Genomic DNA, 26,733 nt, shown 5'->3' with positions numbered 1-26,733 from the left:
ATGTCCACATTCCCTAGACATTTTAACTTTACGTCTAGGGCAGTTTCGCAACAAATCGGGGACGTCCTCTACGCGCTTCGTATAATTCCTCTAGAGAGACGGAAATCGTGCATTCACTAACTTCTTTCAATGCACGCAATCAACCTATTACGTGTGAAACCCTTACCATACTTGACCATTTAGTTTCGCCGTACTCCCTTTAAATTCAAACCTGGCAGGCTAAGTTCTCACAGGCCATGAGAAATCATCCATAGAACGCTATCCAGCACTTCTAGTTGCAGGAACAAATTTGTTGTAAGAGGAATGAGCAGTGCAGTTGTCGTTCCTCTGAAGTCGTACATGGCACTAACACCCCTCACTACGCTACGGAGCGGAAAACGTGCTAACCAATCTCAATGTCAACCTACATCCACCGAAGTTGACACTGATGAACAGATTCCGTGGCTCCAGGCCTGTGTCGACATGAAGAATCCAGCAAATTCTTTTCGGCAGCAGTATTTTGTTTCTAATCAAGTTTGAAAAACCTGTCTCTGTGGGTGTCTCCCCTTGGATCGGTTGAATAACCATAGTGCACCCGAATACCATGTAGCAACTGTTGCGTGAGCAAGGAACGCACGCACGCACATGGACGCTGTCCGAGAAACCAGTCCGGCACAGTGGAAAGGAATGATTAGCTATATTTGGCATTAGATTGAATTTGTAACACTAGCAAGTACAATGGCGTCCGCTGATCCTCGTCTTTCTCATTTTTCTTCCCTTGCGTCCTCGCTTCACGGGTTCTTCATCTCGGTTACTTTCCTATGTGTGACACAATAAATTCAACAGACCGACAGACGCAGTACTCGCAGTAATGCGGTCTAGCCAAATGAACTCAGAACGAATTTGTTTCTCATTGAGAGAGGCGCAGAGATCGGCATTTCATCGTTTGATGACCCCCTGAAACACCATCGTATTTCCAGCATGCCCACAACAAGATGCAATAGTTTCGACATGGAGAGTCTTACTGCCTTCAAGGTCCGTACACGCCCTTGAAATTTGAGTTTATTCTGCAGATGCACAAAGCAAAAAACAGCTTAATTGGTGTACATACTGATTTCGGAGTTTCCTCCTTGCTTGCGAAAGAAAAATCACACCGAAGAAAACAGATTGCTACTACGAACTTTATTTTCAGAGCGAGTTTGTCCAGAGTGTAGGTCTATTATGAAATGCACAGCCGCGACAGCCAAGGAGAGAAGAGGAGGGACAAGTCCTAACAATACTACACAGTGAACCAAAACTGGGGTTCCCGGTTGTTTTCCGCTCGTGGCTGGCACCACACTGGCAGAGCGGTGGCGGCAATCATGGGTGGTTGTTTTGCCCCCGCAACATTCGCTCTCGTTGATTTTCAGGGTGCGACAGTAAACGACTGCACGTGCTGAGGAAAAAAAAACGCCTTGCTTGGGACGTCGTCGTAAGAGTATGCTTTGCGTTTTGAGTGTCAATGTACGCAGCTTGCCGTTTGTACCATGGTGAATGCGCAAACGTGTGCTTAACACACTGCCATAAAGAATGCATAATTATGTCCAAAATTAGCTTGCATGCATGAAATGTTTTGCCTAGGCGAATTTGATACGAAACTACCTCTTTAATTGCCATCACCGAACAGCCAGAACCTTGGCATTAGTTTATCTCTCTCAACGTAACCACTCCGTTCCCTGTCGCTTCACTCAATCATGGTTTTATGAGAACTCACCCGTGTATTACCACCGTCTATTGGTCTAGAATAATACTTTTCGGCCTCAGACGATCTACCCGTTCTCTTGAGGTACCCTTCCTGTCGTGTCTCCAGGGGGATGACGCTGAGCTTCAATTCCTTCGTAAATGACCAGTCGAGAAAACCGTCCTCTCTACCCTGGTGCAGTTGAATGCACAGAATAAAATTGACGTTGTCATCCTCTTTTCGGAAGTAAATTCCCCCAAGACATTTCGCAGTGCAGTAGGTATACTTTGTCGCTCCAGCTATGGCATCAACCCTTTTTCAGTGCCTCTTCTTTGAGTGCTGCATATCCAGTGTATACCCGCTGAGGCGTTCCGAGGACATTTGGAACTGGTGTGAATACTGATGTTGGGGTGGTCAGAACGAATTTGCTCTTTTCAGCGCTGAGCGATTTCGTAAAATCGAGGGTACAATTGACCTAAATCTTCATATGACTACGTCGTACACTGGTCCCTTCGTGTTTCCTTCAAATGAACATTGTGGTGGCAAATTTCAGCAGGTTTGTTACTCCGACAGCCACTCTTGAACGACAGTTGAGCAAGCTTTGCATCTCGGTCGCCTACGCGTTGTTCTATCCTTTTTTCGTGTGCTACCAAAGTCCTAACCTCAGCTTCAGTCCAAAGAAAGCGATCGAGCATTTGAGCCAAGGCTGTTCCATACTGTTCTATTACTGCTTCGTTCAATTTGTTACTGTTGGGGCAAAACGCACGTCCGAGTTTGTTGTTCTGCAGGCCATACTCAAAGAATAATTCAGCAAGCTTAACATCTAATTCTCGTAACCACGTTTCAACATTTTTTTCCAATGTGTATTTTCGCCACCTACTCCCTGTTGTGCTTCAGGCGCAGGTTGCAATACAAGTTCCATACATCGCGACAGCAGGTGTGCACAAGCGTCGCGGCACAGAACCACAGCGAAACACTTTGAGCAGTGGGTCACGTGGTGCTGGCAATCGTAGCGAATGTGTTGGCAGATCTGCGAAGCTGGAAGGACGACACCGCAGCCGTTGGCTTCGTTCCAGCAGTGTACCTGCGTGAAGGACAAAAAGGAAGCGGTGAACAACACAGAAAACGACACCTTAATGTTTCGCACTAGCCACTTCTTTTGCAGATGTTTTATCTTCTTGCGCTTCCGACTGGGTTGATTACTGGAAGGACGGTGCCGTAAAAGGTGTTTTCTTGTTAGTCCGACTGAGAACGACATGGTTCGACACGGCTTGTCGGGCCCTGTCGTGTGGACCGTGTCGGGCCATGTTGGACACCAAGGCCGAATTCGCTCGGCGATCGTCCGACTCGGAGATCCAACACTAGTTGGTTCTGCCCATCGGCCTTCGGTAACATGGCGGCGGCGAGCTGCGGGACCGGTGGGCGTCACACAACTTGATTGGGATATCAAAACCACAAGCACTTGCAGTGCGATGTCCCGGTAGGTCACCAGCCTGTCCCTAGCCCCCTATTCCGAGCCAGCAGCGTCGTCAGCGCAATCCCGGGAGCTGAAACCTCGGGCCGCCTCGTGTGCTAGCTCGTTGCCTGGAAGAGATGCATGGTCCGGTGTCCAGATTATTTGCACGTTGCGCATACGAGTGCCTTGGACGGAGCCTAAGATGCGTAGGGCGGTATTAGAGATCCTGCCAATTTCGTAATTCCGGAGAGCTGTTTTAGAGTCGCTCAAAATATCCCGCAGCGCATCCCACCCTCAGCAGACGTCAATCTGTAACCTGGTGTCGGCTGCAGGATAATGCCTTCCCCAATCCTGCAGTATTGATTCACATTTATCCCGCCCTTTATAAAGACCAATCCAAGTAGTGCACCCAGCGAGCCACACTCACTCACATGATTTGGGCTTGTGATGCTCAGCCGCGAACTATGCGAGCATGCTTACGAATCACCAGTGCGGAGCAGTGGGAGACCTGTTTGCTTAGCTCTGACCCCGAAATACAGGTTAAGGTCGTCCAACTGGCCGAAGATGCCGCTCGCGTCCAAGGGCTGCAGGCCGCCATCTGTGGGGGAGGAATTCAGGAAGGCTCCCACTTCCCCTTCCTCCTTTCACCCAGTTTTGGGCAAAATAAAGTTAATATCATCATCAAGCACTTGCAGACGTTACGACAGACCATGCCGGTCGTGAGTCGATACTGCGATACTCATTTATCGTTGGTCTGTTTCAAATGTTCGTGCTTTGTGCGGTGCCGAGGAAGGAAATGCACCAGTGCCACCAGCGTCTGTAGTGCGTTGCGCCGTGTTTTCGTTTTCGATCAAGTGTGTACATATACGCTCGTCATGCTCATCCCCAAATATGATATATACATATTATGTGATATAACACGACACGGCGCTAGCGCGAGATGACTGCTCAGTCCAGTTAATGGCGGCCCGGCTCTCGCACGCTCCGAAATGGGCTCCGAGCTGTCAAAATCTGTCTCCGCACTTGAATCATCAACAACGTTCAAAATACGGTAACTGTGAGTGGAAGCAACGCGAAGTTCCAAACAGCGCTTGTTTACAGTGCAAGTTTTCATATTAAGTGTATACGACGTGCTGTTATCTACGTTTGATATATCGAAGTTTGGGTCGCGCCAACAGCCGTGTGCGCCGAAACCCATCAAAATGCAATTGATGTGTGTGGCACGTCGCAGTTCTCCCGAAGTTGATTGTTTGTGCGAAGCTGCTGGCGCCGCAGTCTCCTATACAGCAAAAGAAACTGCACATCCTGAAGATGCACGTTTTACATCATTTTATCTGTGTATACCTGCACAGTTGGGAGTGATGTGTGGCGGTTTTTCTGCGTTTTCAAATGTGCGGGGTGTGCCTAATGTTTTGGTGCCGCTGGTGGACTGCAGCGTTCCAGAACATTAAAAGTTAGTGCTCTGCTAGTTCGCCTATTCTAGTGGCCGCGTTATGGGATGGCCACTGTGCTTTGTTTCAGCAGCAAATATAATGTGGGTCCAGGATGTTTTTCTCTGGTTCTGTACTGCCTTGGTTATACGATGTGTGCTGCATGCGAGATGCTGTTTCCGTTTGGGGCAAACTTTAGTTTTCGTGGTCATTTCACTTGCAGCCGTTGGTCGTTTACGCATGCCGCGTATAGACACTAGGTAAAGATCCCATGCACCATTATTCGAAAAAGTTGCTTCACTTATGAAGCACATGGTTACTGTTAACGTAATCATGCTGTCATGACAGATGTTTGTATGTAGTGTTTGCACACTATGCTCCCGAAATGGTTTCTATCGCAAACCTTTTTAAATGGACATTGACACTTTTGCTATTGTTTTCTTTGAGGTACACCAAAGTTGGCTATGTTGTGGCCTTCCCTGAACTCATAAAATGGCAGCACTGTCAATCATCAGTGAACATTTTTAAAGGGACCCTGCAACAATTTTAATAAGCGCTTCCCCTCTTTCCTTCGCGTCTGTAACCACTGCGAAAGAAATGGTTATCGCCAGCACGGAGCGGCACTGCGCGATTTGCTCTTCGCACCAGGATCCATTCCTGCTTTGTCATCGTGGATTTTTTTAAAAGATGCTATCGAAAAGCATTCATTGCTACAACTGAAGGAAAACTGGCCAACAGCCGCTACATGGTCGTAGTGACTTAATTCGAGCCGTCCAAGGACGTCACGACCGAGAAAGAGATAAATCTTTTGAGCAAGTTCGCAAGTCATCTAATGGGCATAGAGCAGTAATTTTTTGCTGAGGTACTTAGCGACCCCTTAATCTAAGTACTGGGTGTGTCGGCTGGCTACGTACTGCAAGCATTTAGGATTTCAAAAGAAGTTGAGAAAGAGTTGCAGTGTCCTTTTAAAGCTGAGTCGGGGGTAATTTGTGTTCCGTGGGCGACACACGTGACTTCTTTTGAGAATCCCTATTTTTGCTCCCAACGTATCCAGTATTGTTCAGCTTGATTAAGATCGTTGCATATGAGGGGCCCCCATTCGCTGTCTTGTTGTTTGGTTCAACGATGGACCGAAAAAACCGAGCTGTGAATCTGATTAGCTTTGAGATTTTGCTGCAGTGTTCTAGATATATCACGAGTGACTGAGCAGTTGGCAAGGTCGCCGCATGCAATGACCTTGTCTTCCACCTTACTCGCAGTTCGATTTCACCGTATGTCGCTTTCGGAACCAGTCGAACCCAATCCATGTATGCGGGACAAATCCACAGTGCTCTGTTCCACTACAGTACGTTTTTGGCTAGCCACGTGGTTCGGATCCTGCCGGCTGGATTTTCTTTTCCCGTATAAACTCTACATACGAACTTGTCCGCTAAGTGTTGAATTTCAGTGACTCAGTTGTGCACGAACTGCTTCCAGTGGACAATTTTTTCATGAATTCATTAGAGTGCCGTTGTTGAATCCGTCCATACGCAGATGTTTGACGGCTGTTGCTTGATGGTTTCCAAAATATAGCCACACAATCGACCAGCAAGCAGGAATGCCATCAATTACAGTCTCGCCAGTGTAATTTCTTTGCCTGGGGCCCACCGTTGTTTGGTGACCAAAATTGTCGAACTTGTACCGTTTTTATCCCCCAGGGTGAGGAAGGCAAATGCTCCATATGCAATTGGACCGGCATCGGCAAAAAGGTGAAGCCAGTCCGTCTTCCCTCCATTTATTTGCGACCTTTAGTACCGTGGTAATTGAACCTCGGGGAGACATTGGATTGTTGCTTATGTGTTTTCTGTCGGTCAACGGTCGTATTCTCAGCTTGTACTCCCTGCTCTGCGGCTGCGCGCGATTGGCGTCATTCTGAACGTGAATCAAAGATAACGCGCTTCACAGCATTTCAACTGTAGGAGTGTGTGAAGATGCCGCGTTTCTGCGTATTCGGCAGGGCTGTTTACAACTGACCTCGTCAACGTGAGCAGTGAGGCTGCTGAAGCGGCAGTCTGGCAACGCTGATGCGCAACAAAATGACCGCCGTTGCTCACTTGCGTGCCTCAGTGACGGTGCTCTGTAGCTTATCTACTGGCACCGTGCTAACCAAGCTTTGCGTTCTACACGCCTCAGTGAGGTTCGCTCGCTTCAGCAGCGGCTCTGATCGCCTGTCGCTGCTTTCATTGTTCATAGTATTACCACTTCGTGACCATCCTCCCACTTCCATCCTCTTTTGGGGCTGCTTGAAAAGCATTGGCTTCACACTACAGTTCACGCTGGGGTTCCGAAAGAGGTGTTTAACGAACGTACAAAGGCAAATGTATGGAGTTTTCTGTGACAGGCTTCTGAATGTCACGCCAGCCCAAAAACATTTGGCCTAGCAATTAAGCGAGCATACGATCGTAATTAACCTAGAAATAAGATCTTTTTTCGGGTACAGAGGTTTCTGACTCCTCCGAGCAGCAGAAACAGTTTGGCTCCGTCAATATTAGAAGAATATGAACCTATTTAACGTTGAAATAAGTATCTTATCTCGTCATGACGTCGCATTCATTCGCAGTAGCGCGAAGTCGCCTATCGGCCAGCATGTCGGCTCGCTAGGACTGGCGGAATGCCCAAGAGTGTCTAAACCCAACCCTGGCTTTGAACCTTCATCACTCTGCACGTTAGAACTTTCGGCGTCGGCGAAGTGCCTTTTCGGCGCAATGTGGCTTCTTTACGTATTATTACATTAATTAACGAATTACATGACATTAACAGACTTCACAACTTTTTGCCGCAAGGCATGAACGTACCGTGGCCTGCCTTTTTAGGCTTTGAGTGCTGACTAATTGACTGCCTGTAGGCGTGAAGGTCTTCAATGCCTTGAGTTTATTCCTTTTCCTAGATAGTTCGAGCAGGCGATCTGCCTTCGAATTTCAGCCACCAAAACACCACTAAAAGCTTTCATGTGGAAATTCCCAACTCACGGTTGACGGAACGCAAGTTTAATATCGGGTGTGAAAAAAATTCCGGGCCATCTCCACTAACGTGAAACCTGGGGAGGGGCGAAGCACGCAGTGTGTAAGCGTATTCTGGGCGCTTTGGCGTTTTTGCCAACGGAGATGAAACCATTGAGAGGTAGAGGAATACAGCTTTGCTGTAAAAGGCTCTTGTTTTTGAAGCACGAAGCGTTCTAGCGCGAGGCGTAAAGGGTGTCCTGGAGTTTTTATTACGTGTTACGAAGCGTTCTAGCACGAAAAGTAACGAGTGTCCCGGTGTTTTATTACCGCGACTACATGAGAAGACGGTTACGACGACGACGACATGAGACGCCAAAAGCCAGAGCCCCTAAGGGGCGTCGCTTCTGAAACACGACAGTCGTGTCACTTGAAGTTATTTGCCGGGAAGCCGTGCACGCGTAGACGTTTTTTTGCAATGTGTACAGTCGAGGACAATATCCCAGACCACGAGAGTTCGTGTCGAGAAATTCGCCCGCGCCCTCTGGACGCATGGCACCTGCTGTCGAGGCCAACGCGGTGCGCATGCGGGTCCTTGCTTACTCTCATGCACGCAAGTTTTACCCGCTTTTGGCCTCCGCGCTACGATTGTCAATAAGATACCGCTGGCCAACTCCTTATCATCCGTTTCCCGCGACAACCAGTGAACAGCCAGACAGGCCAGTTCACCGGCGTTTGCGCATGTGTTATTCATGTCATAACTAATCCCATTTCGTAAAGGTTTTTCTTTTTGTTTCGATAAAGTTGAGAAAAATGGCCGCGTATCTTCTCCTTTCGTTGCGAATGTCGCCGAAAGATGATAGTCGACTGGCGCCCCATGCCAACTAAAGGCCTGCCGTCTCCATCCCGCTCACCTCTAATGCTGTTCTTTCCCCGTCTCGTTCCTCCCAAGATAACACGCTAGAGGTTTGCTCAAGTCAATTTAAATTTACCGCGTTTTACTGCAAGTCGGGTGTCTCGATGCCAGCGCTGCCGTACGGCGGAGACGAGCGTGAATTGAGGCACCATGATGCCCTGAGAACCATCATTCCCTACGGCACGAGCGTTCCATGGGCAACGTGGATCCCGTCTAGTGGAACCTTTCGTTGCTATTGCGCCTTATTTTTTAAACGCCGCCAGGAGATAGGGTAGCGCTGGCAACGGCAGGCGACGGTTTTCTGCCGTTTATATAGTATTTTAGTTGCTATTGCAAAAAACCAAGCAGCCATTAATTCTTAACACCGCAAATATCACTTGTGTATTGATTTTCTGCCTTATATTTGCGTGATTTGTTGTTCTTGTTCAACAATGTTGAAAAATATGAACATTGACAACAGACTTAGACGTTTAGATTTGGCTGTGAGTATATAAGACTATTGCGCAGATTTTATTTCACTTTTGCCGGGTGGTTGAATGGAGTCGCATACAAACACACACACACAGACCAAACTTTCTTCGTTTTAGTAGCCGATGAAAGACTATACTCTTCAAAACTTTTTTATCCTAACGCCGTCATATTTCTAGACGTCAGGGCGTAACTACTGCGGCAGCCAAGCGTGCGATATAGAGTTTCCAGGAAGTGCGGCCGCTAAGCACACAAACAGAGAGCTCCGGTCACCAGAGCGCCCTGCGTGTATGTACAGTAGTGAGCTCGCTTAGGATGAACACGGGAGCGCGTGGCCGCTGGTACTATCACAGCAGCCTACCTTGTAATGCGCGAAGCAGCACGCATGGGCTGTGCTGCTTCGCGCATTAAACTAAAAGCCGGAATCCGCAAGAAAAATGTTTCTGAGTCAGCGGTTATTCGTTAACTAGCTTGAATGCAATGCAATGGGTCCGTCACATCGCAACTGGCTAGCTTGCTTCAAGCAGGCTCGATAAGAAGATCACACTTATTTTAAAAGCACTTTATATTTTTTGTAAGTGGTTGCCACTGAAACCGACGGAACTCGTGCGCACTATGTTTATCAGAAATAAATTGAGAGCTTGAAGTGAGCTCGGACACTAAAACCTCGATTCAATGTACCGTGGGAAAGCAACATTGTGATTTTTATCAGGAATGTTCATGGATTAGGCAAGAATTCGGCATTATTAGGCAAGGATCGAGGATTCGAGGTTCAAAGCCAGATACTGTTTGTAGACGGCGCGCAACATAGCAGAAGACGAGCAGAAGCTCCGATGACGCGATTCGCTCGCGAAAACCAGATTCTGGCTCGACACACACAGCGCATGCGTGCTGCTTCGCGCAGCCCGCAGTAGGCTGCTCTGATAGTACCGGCGGCCACGCGCTCCCGCGTTCAACCTAAGCGTGCTCATAACTGTACTGAGCGGCATGTCCCCGCGTGTTCACCTGTCAAAGCTTTTGACTGTATGCAAGGCCGCAGATATGCAGGCGCAGGGCAACATTTCGCACAAAGGCATCGCCCTGCGGCGCCTTACTTGCAATTGGCGGTGAGATGTTTTAGTGGCGCCCCCTGGCTCTGACGTCGGCTTAGGGACTCGCGCCGCTGTCGTCTGCTACACTCAGCTTGTGGGAGGCAGCAGTGCCTGCTCTAGAAATCCTCCGCTTTGATGCTTGAGTGCATTGAAAAGCGTGTTTCTAGTAATTCAGTAATTTCTGCTGGCTTCTGACACATCTGAAAAATTTCAAGCTGTATCCACCAGAAGTTTGCAATACGCGAAGAGAGAGAACTTTTTTTTTTTGGAGTATCGGTCAGAAGATCGGGTGTAACTCGTCCTTTCTATCTTATTCGCGAGGTTTAACGCTCAGAGCTCCTCGATAAGTATTCAAAATGCGTACGCTTCCCTGCAGTAGTTTTGAGATGCTGTTATGGGGACTCAAGAGTCTGAATGCTACGCACCAAGCAGCGGGCATCGCAGAGGCAACGGGCATTCGCACATCGCACAGTAGCAAATAAAGCGGCTGTCTTCTATTTCTTTAGTTGACTTGTATCAGGTGAATGTTTTTTTTCCGTACCCAACGCATCAATTTTTCTATAACAAGGTACCAAATTGGGCGAGTTGGATAGCATTCATGGTGGTCAGCGCGAACGGAAACAACACACAGAGAAGAGAATAGAACAGCGCCTGTGTCGTCTCTTCTCTTCTCTGTGTGTTGTTTCCGTTCGCGCTGACCACCATCAATTTTTCTGCTTTGTCACGCACGTCTTAGAAGCTATTAGTAGGTTTGAGGTTTTTTCCCTTCTTCACAAATTCATTTGCTTATTGCTGCGTGTAAGAAGGTGTATAATTTTAGCGTGAGTTGTTTATTCGCATCCAAATACAAAGAGAGGGTTTGTGCCACGCCACCGCGATCGCGCCTCAGGTAACGTTGTCCAGATCTACTCGAAGGCGGCTTGTGTGCTCCGAATTTCTATCGTAACCATCGTTATCATAACCAAACTGACTCTCAACCTGAGCAGTCACGACGTGATCACGGAGTTGAAGGTTCGATATAGTCGCTAACGAACGCAATAAATAGTATACGGAACGAGAAACGAAATCGATGAATATTTCCAAGCAGCTCTTTATTATTTTCCAACTTTTATTTCCAGGCGTAAAGAACAAAAAAATCTTACTCGCTTGTCCTGGAATTAGGGTCCGACCCACTAATGATCTCGATTTTACGGTTAAGTAATGTTTCCTCCTCCTCCTACTCCTTCTCCCCTTGAGTGCAGCTTTTCTGTAACGCATATCTGAATATTGGAAAGATATGGCTGTGGGAAATGTAACGCAATATCCCTCCAGCTCTGAACAAACACAGTGTTACTGTATTTTGTACCGTAGACGTGGCTCGTATTGCTCAATGAACCTCCATACTGGTTAGAAGTCTGTATAAAACCAGCACGCGCCTACACACACAGTGGGTTATTTGGAACTGAGCCTACAGTTTTTGTGGCCCATAGTGCATTTCGGCACACTTTCGTGCCATGAAATCGTAAAGTGATGTGAAACAATACTTAAGAGCGTTCAAAACTAATTTACCTTACATGCGATTACCGGGAATCGTAATGCCTTCTGCCAAAGCCGACAGCCCCGAAGGCCTGGAATTTGTTTTAGTCTTGTATTTTCGCTGTTGTCGGTTACTAGCTGGTATCTGTTCCCTTTGTTCGAAAGTTTGCTTAATACAGAAGCTGACGCCTAGCTCCGACTCTTCGCGCTTCGTACAGGAGTGGCTTCGCAAGGAATGGAGCGACGCCGGGAATGTTTTTTCCGTAGCGGTATCCAAAACTATACTTCAACTCACGCCTTGAGCTAGTATGTGTGGTTTTAGGTCTGTTATAATGATAAAAAGTAACGCACACCCACAATCCGGTGCGGACAAGCCTCAGACGTCAACCGAGAGCAAAAAAAAAAAAAAAAAAAAACAGCAGGGAGGGCGAGCCCGAGTGAAGCAGACGACAAATGCGAAAATCCCTAAGCCGACGTCACGAAGCCGCGCGTCGCAGCGCCGCCCGTGGTCGCGCTCACCGCCAATCGAATAGCGACTGCCGCGACTGCCGAAGGCGAAAAGGCTCGCTCGCATGCGCGCCTCGCCGGCCTCGAAAGCAGGCGCCGTGCTCCCGAGTGTGCAGCGGCAGTTTCTCACACACATTCGCGTGGTCCGGAATTTTGTGTCTCCGACTGTACAGCCTCCGAAATTTTTAATAATATAGCGGGAGCGACGACCGACCGGCCTGGCAGCGCCTTAACGCGGTGTTCAGCAGCAAAATAGGCGAGAGGACGCGCACGCGCTTAGGGATGTCTGCTCTATGAGTGTCGTCTGCTACGCTGTTTCCTTGAGAGTGGTACACCCCCTGCCACTGCATCTGAATGAGTTTGTGCCCCACGCGGCTTAGCTACCTTTGGCGGTAGCGAAACGGCCTTGCAAGATAAGAAAAACAGGCGGTGTGTTACCCTGAGAAGAACAGCGGAGCATACGGCGCTCCCACAACAGATAGTTCTATGCGCATGCCCTGGCCTATTTTGCCGGTGAACACCGTTACAAGGCGATGACATGCCGATCGCTCGTCGCTGCCGCTGTATTATTAAAAATTTGGAGGGATAGTGCCACATACACTATGAACGGTAATTATCCCCGCAAGGGTATGCGTCGACTCGGAAACCGCATCATGGGAACAGGTTAAGCGCCAGGCACAACTGGAGGATGGAAAACAGACCCCTTTCCTGTCTGTTTTCCTTCCTCCAGTTGTGCCTGGCGCTTAACCTGCTCCCATGATAAAGTACCAACTAGCTCGCATCGACACATTCATTCGGAAACCGCCATGAGCACTAGAGTGTAAATATATTTGCTTTCTATCTACGACGGCGTCCTCCCTTGCCTCCCTGAACGTTTTCCACATGGTGCCCAACGCCAGACCATTCACTTGAATTCTCAGAACCGCCCTATTCCTGCATGATGCAACCCCCCCCCCCCCCTAAGCACGTTGGAAATAAGCATCAATTCGTTAGGGAAAGAGAGACCGCGACTTGTGTCGGCTAGCCTTTCCCAATTAACGCCACCACGCAAAAGCGCACATGCGACAAAAGAACACTTCCGCCTGTCTTTCAACAATCGCTCCAAAATCCGCCTCCGCGCAGGCTTACCTTTTGTCTCAGCAGGTTTTCGGCTGGATACTCCTTACGGCTGACATGGGCCGCGCCAAAAACGACCACGTCCAGTGGACAGATACACTCAGACGGAGTCGAGCAGCACTTGTAGCATGGTTCACATAAGGTGTGTCCACATGGAAGGGAATGGGTCTGCCTCGGAACATTTCTACACGCACTGCAGAATCTGGCCGGAGGAATCGCATCCACGAACTTCAGGGGCCTCCGTTCAAGGTCTTCAGAATATCCTACTAGCACGAAATTCTGTCTGCCGTGAGCCATGTTGAAACAAGCGCAGATTTGTGGGGCTAAGCTGCCACCTTGCTCCTTGAAAGCCTGAGCGAGTACGACGACAATCCTTTTTCTTCAAGTTCTGCAGCGGACTCGGGTCGTTTGCCTTCCGAAATAAGAGACCTGACACGCTTTGATGATGGTACGGTGCGCAGCCAACGCATGCTAGATAGGAGCACGACTGGCTTTATAGATAGCGACCTGCCTATCGCTAACCACCTTACCATCGCTGCCGGCGGCAATAGAGTTTTCGCTGACCGTTTTCGCTGACCGTTTTTGACGGTCCTCTCCGGTATCGGCGGCCCGCTCGGCACAACCGGAGCCAATACTGTTCGCGGCCCAGAGCGCCACGCATGCGCTGTGGCGCTCCCGCTCGCTATCGGTGCGGAGCGGACCGTAAATAAGGGTCACCTAAAACTCGCTAATGGCGAGCAGCGTGCCCATTATTGCACTGTAGGGACGGCGCGCTACGTCAGGTGGGGCTAGGTTTAATCCCCAAACTTGCCATATTCGCTTCGCTCACAGTGCGACCTGCGACTGTTCGCATAAAAAATAGCGATCGTATCAATCAATGCCGATTGTACCAATCACCGCCTATAATACCGTCTAGCCCCAAGAATTAACGGTTAATGGTACACCCGTTTCTTAGCTATAGATGCAAACGGCAACGTACACAAGTAGACGACACGACTACCGTATCGGCCTGCTGAACTGGCATCCTCTATTTTCGAGCATTTTCGTTCATTTAAAGGGACACTGAAGTGAATTTGTCAAGCTCCCGTTTTTGCTTGCACTGCGTAGACTGGCTCAAATTAGCACACTTTTCATCGTTTATCCGGTTGACAAATCGGTAATTATTTTACAAAGCGCGAAAGAAGAAAAACTACCATTCGCGGTTTGCGGCGGCAGCACCAACTAAGGCAGTGACGTTGGGAGGAGGGGCGCCGTGATTGGACGATGCGCAAGGTTAGCAATCACACAAGTTTCGGTTTCGGTTTCGGTTCTGTAAAACATAACCAATGGCGTTGTTGGATGGGCATTCTCAATATCTCAGTAATCATCGTACCGCGCTTCTGCCATGTTGTCGGCTGTAAAATGCACAAGATAAGCCTCCCAGGACGGCTTGTAGTCGTAGCATTCACTAGCCGAGACCTACGCAGTGCATGAACGCCCTCCGCGTACCGGCAGACGCCCAAATGTCATGCGCTTTTCCCCCATATTTGGAGCTTGCCTCCCTCATGCCTGTATCGTAAAAAGCGTGTTCGCACCAGCCCAAGGGTCTGTTCATTCTGGCCTGTGCCCACTGCCTGCAAGCAGTCAGTGCTTATGGCAACAGCACGCCAACGAGAACTCGCTAGCGCGCCAGTGCCAGCCTGCGCGCGTTTTGTGAACTAGTTCTTGTAGCCATGAACGTTGCGGCCCAAAAAAAGGTGAACTCAATATAGAAAACATCGGCGGAAAACAAAAAAGTTAACTTACAAAAAAAAAAAGAACGTACCCACGGGGATTCGAACTCGTGACTTGCAAAACATTTGCGGTGACATACCTAGCGCCCCATATAACTGAGCCACGGAGCAGGGACGCGGGGGCTTAGTTAATATAGGGTATATATTGTACAACCAGTTTAAACTTTTATTTAGTTTTGGCATTTCAAGCAGCTTAGGTGACTATTTGTTGTACTGCGATCGTGCAGTAAGCGTCGCCCGAGTTTCCACAGTAGCTCACGTCTAGCAATTGCATTTCGTAGACGGAAAAGCGTTCGCAGATGCGTAGTCGTGCTGCTGACCGCTGTGCTTGTTCGCCCAGCGCAAAAAAAGTGCTTCCCGCGCCCTATTTTTACGCTGTACGGTAAAAATATCAGTTGATTTTATTTCCTTAGTACCTATATTGACTTCGCTGACTCTTCTCCCGCCTTCAAGAGGCCTTATATTTTCCTACTGGCGTACCAGTCAGCGAAGCATCGCATGTGCGCTTGTGCAGCGCTTGTGTGAGGCGACCTTGACTTGGAGCTAGATACAATGTACAAACAAACCAAGTAAAGAAAGGCACATTCTTCCATTCACAAACGTGTCCTGGCTTCGTTTCAACTAAACGAACGAATTGCGACCAAGCAATTTTTTTTTAACCTCCTTGATTGCGACGACCCGCCGGCGGCCGGCGGACGAAACGCTGGGCCGACTGACCCTGTCGGCCGGGGAGCCGTGCAGTAGCGCAGCCGTGGCGCAGCCAATTGCCAGCTCATCCCCTCCTGACGTCACACGAAAACGCCACAGAAAATGGGCGAGCGTAAAGAGAGGAGGACCGCATTTTCGAATCAGTTTTTCTACTAAATAAAATCGCGTAAACGCGCCTAGAGTGGTCGAAACATGGCCTGGGGACTCCGGACTACAATTTGCGCTAGTAATCCCGCAATGTTTACATATCACTTCAGTGTCCCTTTAAGCAAGCGGCAGCTTAGTCGACTTGTGCTTTACGTCGAAAAGCTTTGTTTTTACGCAAACACCATCTGTGCACGTGCATATGAGTTCACAGGGAAGGTTCGAATTTGTCTATCCAGCCCAACAAGGCCATTCTGTGCCTGGAAGCGTGGAAGCGTCGTCATTCAGTCTAGAAAACCGAATGTTTTTGCAGCGAAGCGAGCAGTAATCGACGGCAACCTTTTCCACGGCTGCGGCGTTTCACCAGAACCGCAGCGCCACGCTTGTAGGATCTCCGTCGGGGTGAATTACAAGCGCAAAAAAATTCAAATTTGGTTATGACTGCCGTCCGTGATGAATGTCTGCTTGGAGAACGACAGAGAGCTACTTCCCCCGTACCAAAGCCATCAGAACCTGATAGAAACAAATTGGCTTTAATGTGCGCCTGTCAAGTTAGCTTAGCCGTACGCAGCAAATACCATCCCGTACGATACTTTGACCTAAAGTGTGATACAAAAATGTTGCAAGATCTTTCAGCAATTCTTTTGCGGAAGTGTTTCTCTTGTCTCGGTTTGTCGCTGAGCCCTCTGGCTAAGTCGACTAAGTCGATTAAGCAAAAACGCCCGTGTGTACGAGATTTCGGCGCACGATAAAGATCCCCAGGTGGTCAAAATTAATCCGGAGCCCTCCACTACGGCGCGCCTCATCGCCTGCGTTGCGTCAGCGCGTAAAACCCCACAAACAAGCTAAGTCGACTATAACCTACAACAGCGGAATGAGATTCAGTGCAGCAAATTTTACAGGAAAACTATTTATGCTGCTGTTGCACTGCCTTCACTGATGCTTAAGGCCAACCAAGATTGCGCAAGAAGTTTCTGACGCATGCACGTTTTTTTTTTCTTTTGGTATAATCATGCTATGCTTCGTATGCCAATCGGAATTGACCACCGATAATTGTGTATTCCTCTTTTTTTTCTTTTGATGCGCTACATGAAACACTGCGCGTTAAGTGATTCTTCCAGTGCATTTTTTTCTGTTCTCTGCTACAGAAAAAAACGCACGGATTTTTCTTTTCTTTTTTTTTTAGGGGGGGGGGGGGGGGTCTGCATATACGCGTGCAATTCAACGTGTGGAACGCCATGGAACCGGTTAGCATAGGGTTAGCAGCTGTGGACACTTTTTAGTGGATGATATCCGGCTGGGTGCGCGGTCGGTGGTCGCCGGGCGGGTGCATGCTTTCGCAGGCCGAGCGAAGTAGCAATTTCGCGTTAATAAAACGCCTGGTTAAGCACATCCTTCAGTCCACAGAGGGTGTGTACTTCCCCAGTGTGAATCGAAAAAAATTTCTCCCAACGGACCGAGTAAAGGATAAAATAACAGCGATAGCAGGCGGAGCAAACGAGTATACAGTGGGGAATCCGGGATCAATTGCCGTGCCAGTCGGCGCAGTGGCGCCTGAAAGAACTGAAAAAAATAAGCAGTGGCTTAGCTCGGCTATGCCGGTATATACGTAGCGTGATCTAGGGTTCAGCAATCTAGTCCAATCCATCACAGTTGAGTCCAGCCTAGAGCAGTCCAATCCAGTCCAGTCACTGCTCCTTGCGCATGCGCAGCACGGCTCTTCAGGAGCCACGCAAAACAGCTATCAAGTGGCTCCGGCACAGCATAAGACTTGGCTACTGCGCAACGGAGGCGCACAGCTTGGAACGCGCCGGCGCCAGTGAGTCTGCCGCGGCATGACGTCACTCTTCTGGAATGCGCAGACCCGCGAATGTGCAGACCCAAATATCTACACACCCATACTCCTATTAGATTGTATTTCCAATCCAATAGAATGCAATCCAATTTAATTTAATAAATTCCGAATCCAATCCAATGCTCCTCGCGCTTATGCAGCACGGCCTTTCAGGGTCCACGCGAAACTGCTCAACCTCTAGAAGACATGACAACTGGGCTAGTTGGTAATGCATTCGGGACATCTTGAAGGTATCGCACATAGACAATGGACACTATGAAAAGAGACGACAAATCACGGCGCTGAATCACAACTGATTTTTATTAGAACAGACACACATTAAAATACTTGAACCTACACCGATGTGACCACGCATCATACATACGTCACACTCAGCGGGTACTTCTAAAACGTGGCAGGGAACAAACTGTGTGTATGAAGGCGCGTGTTATATATTTACGTTCGAGTGCGGTAATAAAAATTAATTGTGAGTCAGCGCTGTGGTTTGTCGTCTCTTTTCCTAGTGTCCGTGTCTAAGTGCGCTACCTTCAAGATGTCCCGACTGCTCAACCTCGGCCAATGTACTTACGCTACAAAAGCCACACAAGCAATAAAAACGTCGGCACGCGGAATCGGCGAGCATGGACAGGTCGCTATCTATAAAGCCGGTCGTGCTGTAAACGGGACACAGCCTTCTTATCAATGTAGGGCGCGGCCCTCTGGCAGCTGTAACCTGTGTTTCGCTGCGTCGGCGTCGTTTATGTTCTTGTAACCAAGTTAGAACGCAGCAGTTACGAAAGAAAGAAAACGGAGAGGAGCGTCGGCAAGGGTGAGCAGGAGTGCGGCAGGCGCGGCTATGGCGTCATGTTTATCACTGCATACCCCTACTCTTGTTTCATCCCTTGCCACCATGGAGCGCCCTCTCCGTGAAACCTTCCGTAGACGCTGCTCCGCTCGCTGCTAACCCAAACCACGTGACATTTGCGCAGACGTTCAAATACCATTTGAAAGAACAGGCTCGCTGTTCCCCCATGCGTGTATAATCCAAACCACGTTAAATTTTGCGGGAGGTTAACAACAATTTTCAACAACACGCAGGCCGGTGGCGGCGGCGACGCGCTGCGAGATAGCAGCAGAGTAGCGTCCCCTACCGTGAGTTCGCTGATCGCACGATCTCTTCATGAAGGAAGGAAGGAAGTAAACTTTATTTGCCTGAGCACCCTTAGTCCAGGGCGCCGTCTTGGGAAGCCGTGGCCATGGCTTCCTCCGCTCTGTACGTCAGCAGGAGCTGTGTCGCAGCGCTGGGGTCAGCCAGACTTGCCTCCCAGGATGCTAGAGTTGGATTCGGGATGGGGGTCAACTTTGGATGTCGATCACAGGCCCATATTGTGTGGAATATGTTTGGGTAACCTCCGCAGAACGAGCAAGTAGGGGTGCCGGGTAAATTTCGAAAGCGATGTGTGAGATGTTCAGTGGGTAATGTGTTTGTCTGAAATCTCTTCATGAGACGCAGCAGATATGCGCCATGACTGAGAAGACAGCAGCGCGTGCTGTGCCCAGATTTCGCATTAGAGAGTATAGTAACCGTCAGTGCATTTTTTACTGCTCTTTTACTAGGTATTATAGTGTGCTTTCACCATTACCCTTCGTGCAGAGTATCATGTAGGCGAACACATGCCGGCAGTCCTCTCTGAAATTACTTCAGTAATAAAGAGCCTCTCTCTCTCCCCAACTCTCTGTCTCTTTTGGACGTTAATACGACCCACCTCCAGCAACTTGACCAAGTCCTTACGTGCCTTACTTCGGCTGGCCTGCAAATGAACCTCAAGAAATGCCGTTTTGCTGCCCGCAGACTTACTATATTAGGTCATGTGGTATCTAAAGTACGGTGAAAACACGACAATGTCGTCCAAGTAGCATAAACAGATACGCCACTTCAGTCCACGCAGGACATTGTCCATCATTCGTTGGAATGTCGTTGGCGCATTACACTGTCCAAGGGCATGACGTTGAATTCATAGAGCCCATCCGGTGTCACAAACGCCGTTTTCTGTCTGTCAGCCTCAGCCATAGGTACTTGCCAGTAACCCTAGCGCAAATGTAATGAAGAAAAGAACTCGGCACCTTGCAAGCAGTCTAGCGCGTCATCTATTCGAGGTAGTGGATAAACGTCCTTTAGTGTTCTCTTACTGAGGCGGCGATAGTCGACGCAAAACTTAATAGACCCATCCTTCTTGGTGACTAGCACGACTGGAGAAGCCCAGGGACTCGTGGAGGGGCGAATAACGTCCCGGTTCAGCATATCGGCTACATGCTCCTCGATAACGCGGCGTTCTTTGGGTGATACACGGTACGGTCGCTGGCGCAGTGGTGCATGGTTGCTGGTGTCAATAGGATGACAGACAGTTGACGTGCGCCTCAGGGATGTTTGCTGGGAGTCGAATGATGTACGGAATCGTTGTAGAAGAGCCAGGAGCTGGTCTTTTTTGCTCCTGGGTGAGGTCGGTGTCGATGGAGGGCAGAAAAGCTGCCGGATAAAAGCGACGCCGGGGCTCAGGGCGTCGAGATGGGCCGGAGCGGACTCGTTCGGGATGTCGACAAGATGTGGCGGAACAACTTCGACGCATCCAAGACATTCGCCACGAAGCACTCGGTACGGGCAAGGTGACGGGTTAGGAATCGACATCATGCTCGAACCACATCTCATTTCCAGGACAGCGAACGGCAGGAGAAGATTGGTGCGCCACGAGAATAGACGGGAGGGGGTGAAGACAACGATGGCGTCTGAGGCATCGGGTGACAGCACAGGTACAATGACAGAAGAGAATGGGGGAATGGTGGCATCTTCAGCAGCAACCAATTTCACGCTGCTAGTCTCCACGGTACTAGTACTGGGTGAAAACAGTTCAACTTCTGCGCGGAAGCAATCGATGATAGCGTGGTTATGTGACAAAAATCCCACCCGAGGATAACGCCGTGAGAACATTCACGAATGATGACCAGTTCAACTATGTGAGGGACGGCGTGAATGATAATGCGAGCGGTGCACATGGCTAGCGGTTGAACGGGCTGTGCGTTGGCAGTGCGAAGAGTAAATCCCGAAAGCGGCGTCATCACTTTACGAATTTTGTGGCGAAAAGTCTTTTGCATCACGGATACGGCGGCTCCAGTGTCAATAAGCGCGAGTGCAGGGGTGCCATCCACAATCACATCAATCTCATTTGAAGGCGAAATATGAGGACTTAGAACGTTCGACGGTTGCGCAGCTCGTGCCTCAGGAACTGCGGCTGCTAGTTTCCCTCGGCTGCAGGGTTTCCACGGGGGCTCATCGGAGAAATAGAACGGCGGCGTGGTGAAGGGGAACGGCGTCCAGAAAAGGGAAAGCCATCTGGGGAATACGAGTATGGCGTTGATCGGGAAGGAACGGAAGCGGAGTGCAACTGAGGCGCCAATGCGGACCCCCGAAGAGCGTCACTCGTAGGAGGGGGCAGACGCCGCCAGAAACGTGCGACATGTCCGGAAACGTTACACGCGAAACATATGGGCCGATTATCGGGCGTGACGGCCTTGACATGAGCCGCATAGACGCTAGCGCCAGATTCCTCTTTAGTGTATATTGTAAGAAGCTATATGGTTGCAGGTACTAAGTGAACTTGTTTGGCTGGCCTAAGTAACTTGTGACTTTAATACAAAAAGGTAAACATGCTCAGGTCAGCAGGGCACCTTGTCCATAGAAAGCGGAGATAAAGGGCTTCCTTTTGTTTTATTAATTGAAGTGAATGCTGTGAAATCAATGGTTTCTGGGATTTTTTATTCCATAAGGGCGATGGAACGATAACCTTTTTGTAACTTGTGAATAGGAACGATGCGTGCACATGCCGATGCACATCATCACAGTATAACTCTGAAAGGTTTTGACAAAATTGCCGCTGCAGAAATGGGTTTACATTTCGAAAAGTTCTGTTGGGGCTGCACTTTAAGGCTTGGTCGTCGTATTGCTTTCTCGTGTTAGGATAATGGGCAGGTGATCACTGATGTTGACGCTAAGAACAGCCGACACTGTTTTTTCGGGCTCAGTATTCGTAATGAAGACTTAACTTAGTGTTGAGGACATAAATTAGCACAAGTTTGACTCGCCTTGTTTCGCTTATTTCACTTCTGCATCAAGTGGGATCGACTGCGCAGTTTATAGTGTTCCATTTTATGGTCGTTCTTAGTATTCCTCGGAGAGAATCGCAGATGAGAAGCGATATCTGGCTACAGCGTTCAATAGCGCATTCGGCCGCCTTTTTGTAGGCGCTGTACCCATGTGCTTAAGCAGCAAGGAAACAAGAAGACGTATTTTGTGGTGTAGCTAAGAGCGTACCGCGTTTCGCTTCTCAAGCAAGGGCGGACGTTACGCCTGAGCATTCCACTGTTAGGCCTCATCAGTGGGCAAGGCAGCTAATGAAGGAAAGTGACCTAGTTACCTATACATTTGTCCTTGTTCTGCACCGGCAACTGGGTAATAAGATGTCATTAAAGTGGTTCTCGCCACAGTCTCAATACGCAGATTGACGCAGTATATATCTTTCTAAGTGCACTACAGCCTTACGGTAGATGGAAAATTATACAAGGTATAAAATGAAATCAAGATAACGGGACTGGTGTTTTTGTTAAGAGTGAAAATTGGCGGACTTGCCTATTTGCTGACAGCATTTAACTGGGGAAAAAGGAGGCAAGGACGAGAAAGAAGAAGCACACAGCATGCTTGCAAGTCCTGTTTGATTGTAAGGCCGAATAAAACAACTAATGCCGAATAAAATCCCAGCACTTCGGGCGGCTGAAAGGGCACCTGATATGGATGTTCCATATGCAGAGGTTCTTTTCAAGTGTAAAATAGGTATATGTGATAGGCTTATTGTGATGTTTCTAAAACCAATACTACGAACTTGAGAAACAGAAGTCGTGAATCGATTCAGATAAGCAGTGCGCGCACATTAAATTTCCTTTTGTAGCGTGAGCTACACTGGCCGAGGATGAGCAGTTTCGCGTGGCTCCTTGAGAGCCGTGCAGCGCATGCGCGAGGAGCAGTGACGTCACACGCGCACAGAACGTTGCTTCCTGCCCGGCGTCTCTCACACACTCCACGCGCCCAGCGTCTTCGCCGACCTCCGTTCCGTACGTGGCGGCCCGGTTCACTTGATGATCATGCGAGGGGGCGGAAGGGTGTGAAACCGATGGCTCGTGCGTCGCACCAACACCGGCGTGCACCCATGTAACCAGCTTAGCTCTGGGGCGATTGGTGACGCTGCGCCGGAGCTGCTTGATAAATAAACATGTGCCACATAATGCGTATACCGTGTGTGTGTCATTGAAGCAGCAGTAAGCATGATAATCAAGCCAATCCTGGACAACCAGCAAAGCTAATAAATACAGGTGAACCTTAACTCACGCTACGCATATCCTGGCATAGCCGAGCTAAGCCACTGCTCATTTTTGTACAGTTGTTACTGCTGCCCAGATTTATCCTGCCTAAAGTGGCCACAAGCGGTCCTCCTGAAAAAAAAGAGTTGCGTTTCTTTCTAAAGTGCGCTCTCTATAATGACGGGCTGCCCTGGTTGTAACGTTGGAAGACTAACAGGACCATGTTAATAACTATCCGAATAAATAATAAGAAGGCGACTCGTTATCTTTATACTTGTCGTACTGTGTGTCAGCTATGATGGTATGCTTAAAAGCCATTTTTGTAACCTTTTTTATTTTACTGCTTTTACCATTTCTGTACGTAACCATTCCCTTTTCAGTGCCTTATGGCCCTAACGGTACTGTAAATAAATAAATAAATAAATAAACAAATAAATAAATAAATAAATAAACGATAAGTCTGGATATGTAAATAGCTCATAGGTGAGAAGCCCTCCGTGTCTCCGCTTGGTCGCTGATTTTCGGCACCAGAATTAGCCAGCTATAAGCGCCCTGGACTGGACACAAGCGGCGGCGTGTGCCGCACTTTTCCTGTTGAAGCTGCCTCTAGCGCACGCTAAGGAATCAATAAAGTGTGGTTTCTACCAGTTTTATTACCTTTTCCGCGCAGTGACAAAGCGTAAAGAAAACCAGCAGTTATGAATGCATCCGTTTTGCTTTGCTTTTTACCTAGAACAAGCCAAGTCAGCTACGATATCAGTGACTTGATTGATTATTGATTGATTGATTGATTGATTGATTGATTGATTGATTGATTGATTGATTGATTGATTGATTGATTGATTGATTGATTGATTGATTGATTGATTGATTGATTGATTGATTGATTGGTTGGTTGGTTGATTGATTGTAGGGTTTAAAGCGCCTCCGCTACTCAGGCGATGAGGCGCGCCGTAGATGAGGGCTCCGAATTAATTTTTACCACCTGCGGATCTTTAGCGTGCGCAAAAATCTTGTACACACGGGGGTCGTTGCTTCCCGCCTCCATCAGAAAAGCGGCCACCGCGGCCGGAAATCCAACCTGCGTCCTTGTGCTCAGCAGCACAGCGCCATAGCCCCTGAGCCGGCGCTGCAGGTAATATCAGGGACTTACGTCTTGTCATCTGCACCAATTCAGCTGTTCCTTGATTTCAGATTTTTTACCCCAAGAAGCCTCAGTTAAATTTCGCCTCTCCATCTTCTTGGCGAACTGATGGACACGAAATAGTGATGTTCTTTTGATGCGCGAGCCGAGAGGACGATCTCGACTCGCTCCGATGACCGACGACCGATGCTTGGAGCGGGTGAGGGATGAGGACTGCCTTCCTTGCTGGATATTAGGTTTATTTACACTACAGTCGAACACGGATATATCGAACACGGGTATATCGAATTATTGTCTATATCGAACTCATAAATTATCCCCTTGAAAATTCTGTGTAAAAGTATAGGAATTCGTACGTTTATATCGAACCGTATTTTTCCCGACATTGGGTATATCGAACGCCGCGCGAGTTGGAAGGTGCTCTTCGGCGGTCGCTGCACTCCCGATTGAGGTTCAGGAGGATGTGAAGGAATGCGCGGGCATGGCGAAGACTGGCTCGCGTCACTAATCCCCCCTACTGGAACGAATTTGCACTTGCCCAGTCGGGCCCCGCTACCGGCCGCCGTAGCGTTAGCGGACGGAGCCCGGTATGCTAAATCTCTATAGGCACACAAGCCCGAACGCTCGGAAACTATGACAGTGCGAGGTAGGCATCTGCCCCGACTGCGCACGTCCTTTTTTTTCGGCTGCGTACATTCCCCGGCTTGCCAAAAAAGAGTTTTTCTTTCTCTCTCTCTGGGTCTGTCTTCCCCCGATGTCGTCTCGGGAAAGGGAAGAGGGAACGAAAGCGCTGGCGGCCTCCTCCTTCTTTTGCATTTTCCTGCTGTTGCTGCTGTTTGGCGAGTTGTCCCGCACCTTTCGGAGATCACTGTTTCTCTCGGAGATGACCATCGCGAGCGCTTTGTTGGAGTCCGTTCAGAGAGCCTTGGAATTGTTACCTTAAAAGTTCTTGTGGTACGTGTGCGCTGTTCTTCTTTTGCGTGCGTGTTGTGCATGGTGTGCGAAGGCGCAGCGTGCTGCTGGAATTTTCTAGTTGTGCAGCCTCGAGATGATCGAGACCAGCGTCTTTAATTTCATTTCCAGGACGAAGAAGCAGGCCAAGATGAGCGATTTTTTTTCACAGAAATAAAGTGTCCTGTTGCGTCGTGCGTGCGGAATTAGTTGTCATTCTTGAATGCGACGATCGGTAAGTGATCGTCCGCCATAGGCAAGGTCTCAGAGCCCATATTTTTTATATCGAATTTTTCATATATCGAACTAATTCGCGATCCCCTTGGAGTTCGATATATCCGTGTTCGACTTTTATTTACATTACTCCAAGTTTACATCAGGTCAGAGTGACGGTTACATTGTCACTCTGACAGCAGCAGCCTGTTCGACCGAGATCTATACTGAACTAGATCCCCTCTCGACCGATCCTCGACAAAACCCAACACTCCTGTTTTGATAGCAAAAACCTCGCCTCCAAAAAAGGGGGCGTTCAAGAAAGAGAGAAAAACCTTTCAAAACAATTATTACAAACCATTGATTGGCCACAGGAACCAGCCAATCACACACATGTCCCCACCTGCGGTCACGTGACCTAACACTCTCTCTTACACACTCATAGTGCGTTTCCCACGAACGCCATAGCAGCCGACAAGCAAATACAGGACATCTGTGGCCTAAGTGGACACACATTACGTTCAGCGGGCGTCATCTGCACAAAAGCCAAGCCGAGGGCCCGGAGCGGTCCTCGCGCGGCTGACCTCCCTCCGCGCGGCGCCTCCCGCGACGCCGTGCGTCTGCGTGCGCGGCGGGACAATGAGGGTTGCTAATTCCCTCCCAGACGAAGGGCGCCGCCGCCTGCCGCCAGTCCCACCGGAAGACGCGCTTCAGGCCCACTCGGTGGTCTCCGAGGCGATTGACCCGTCAACGACCAACGCCGCCGCCGGAGTCGAAGATTTTCCAAACTTACCCCGCGCGCGCTTTCAACACTAAGAGATACGATAATCTGGCTTCCCGTCAGCTTGTTATGCCGAATGACCCAGCCACCTCCGACGCGACAGAGATACTCAGGCTAATCACCCCCGTCCTTTGACACACAAAAGGACGGGCACAACACACGCTCTCCGCGTCTCCGAACTTGGCGTCCATGCGGCTACATGAAAGGGACACAGGATCGTAGCTACCAGCGGAGGCGACGTCAATACATGAGCCACCGGCGGCCTACATTGATTACATGCGGAGCCCGAACTTAACACCTCCGCACTAAGAATGTTGTCCGTACACTAGCTGTACGTACAACATTAACTCTCCTGCACGTTATGTCTTACTGCAGAGCCAGAACTAAAAAAAAAACACTCAACCCGTTACGCGAGTACAATACAAAGTACAATACAGTACAACAATACAAAATTAACCCGGTACACACCAACCTAACCAGCACAACGCGCCGGCCAACTGCACCAGAAGCGGATACAACACGGCATGCTTACTGCCCTGGCCTGGCCGTGCCTTCCGCAACCTCAAACAATAAACAAAAGCGCTCAACTACCGGGCCCGTGAGA

General features: G+C 49.0%; 2 long non-coding RNA genes across 2 annotated transcripts in view; both read right to left on the bottom strand.

The window, feature by feature from the left end:
- The window catches only part of LOC144137983 (uncharacterized), a 151,062-nt gene that overhangs the window by 53,674 nt on the left and 70,655 nt on the right, over nucleotides 1-26,733 (bottom strand). The gene's annotated exons all lie outside the window — the stretch shown is intronic.
- On the bottom strand, nucleotides 1,145-13,742 carry LOC144137982 (uncharacterized). Its single transcript, XR_013315790.1, has 2 exons — nucleotides 13,189-13,742; nucleotides 1,145-2,783 (listed from the first exon to the last, which is right to left on the bottom strand). It is a non-coding gene; the product is annotated as an uncharacterized LOC144137982 (long non-coding RNA).

This window comes from Haemaphysalis longicornis, unplaced genomic scaffold, assembly GCF_048455015.1.
Source record: "Haemaphysalis longicornis isolate Haplotype H1 unplaced genomic scaffold, Haemaphysalis longicornis Haplotype H1 scaffold_5, whole genome shotgun sequence".
Taxonomy (NCBI): Eukaryota; Metazoa; Arthropoda; class Arachnida; order Ixodida; family Ixodidae; genus Haemaphysalis; species Haemaphysalis longicornis.
The sequence above is the reverse complement of the archived record's forward strand: the minus strand, read 5'-3'. Positions and strand labels throughout refer to the sequence as shown.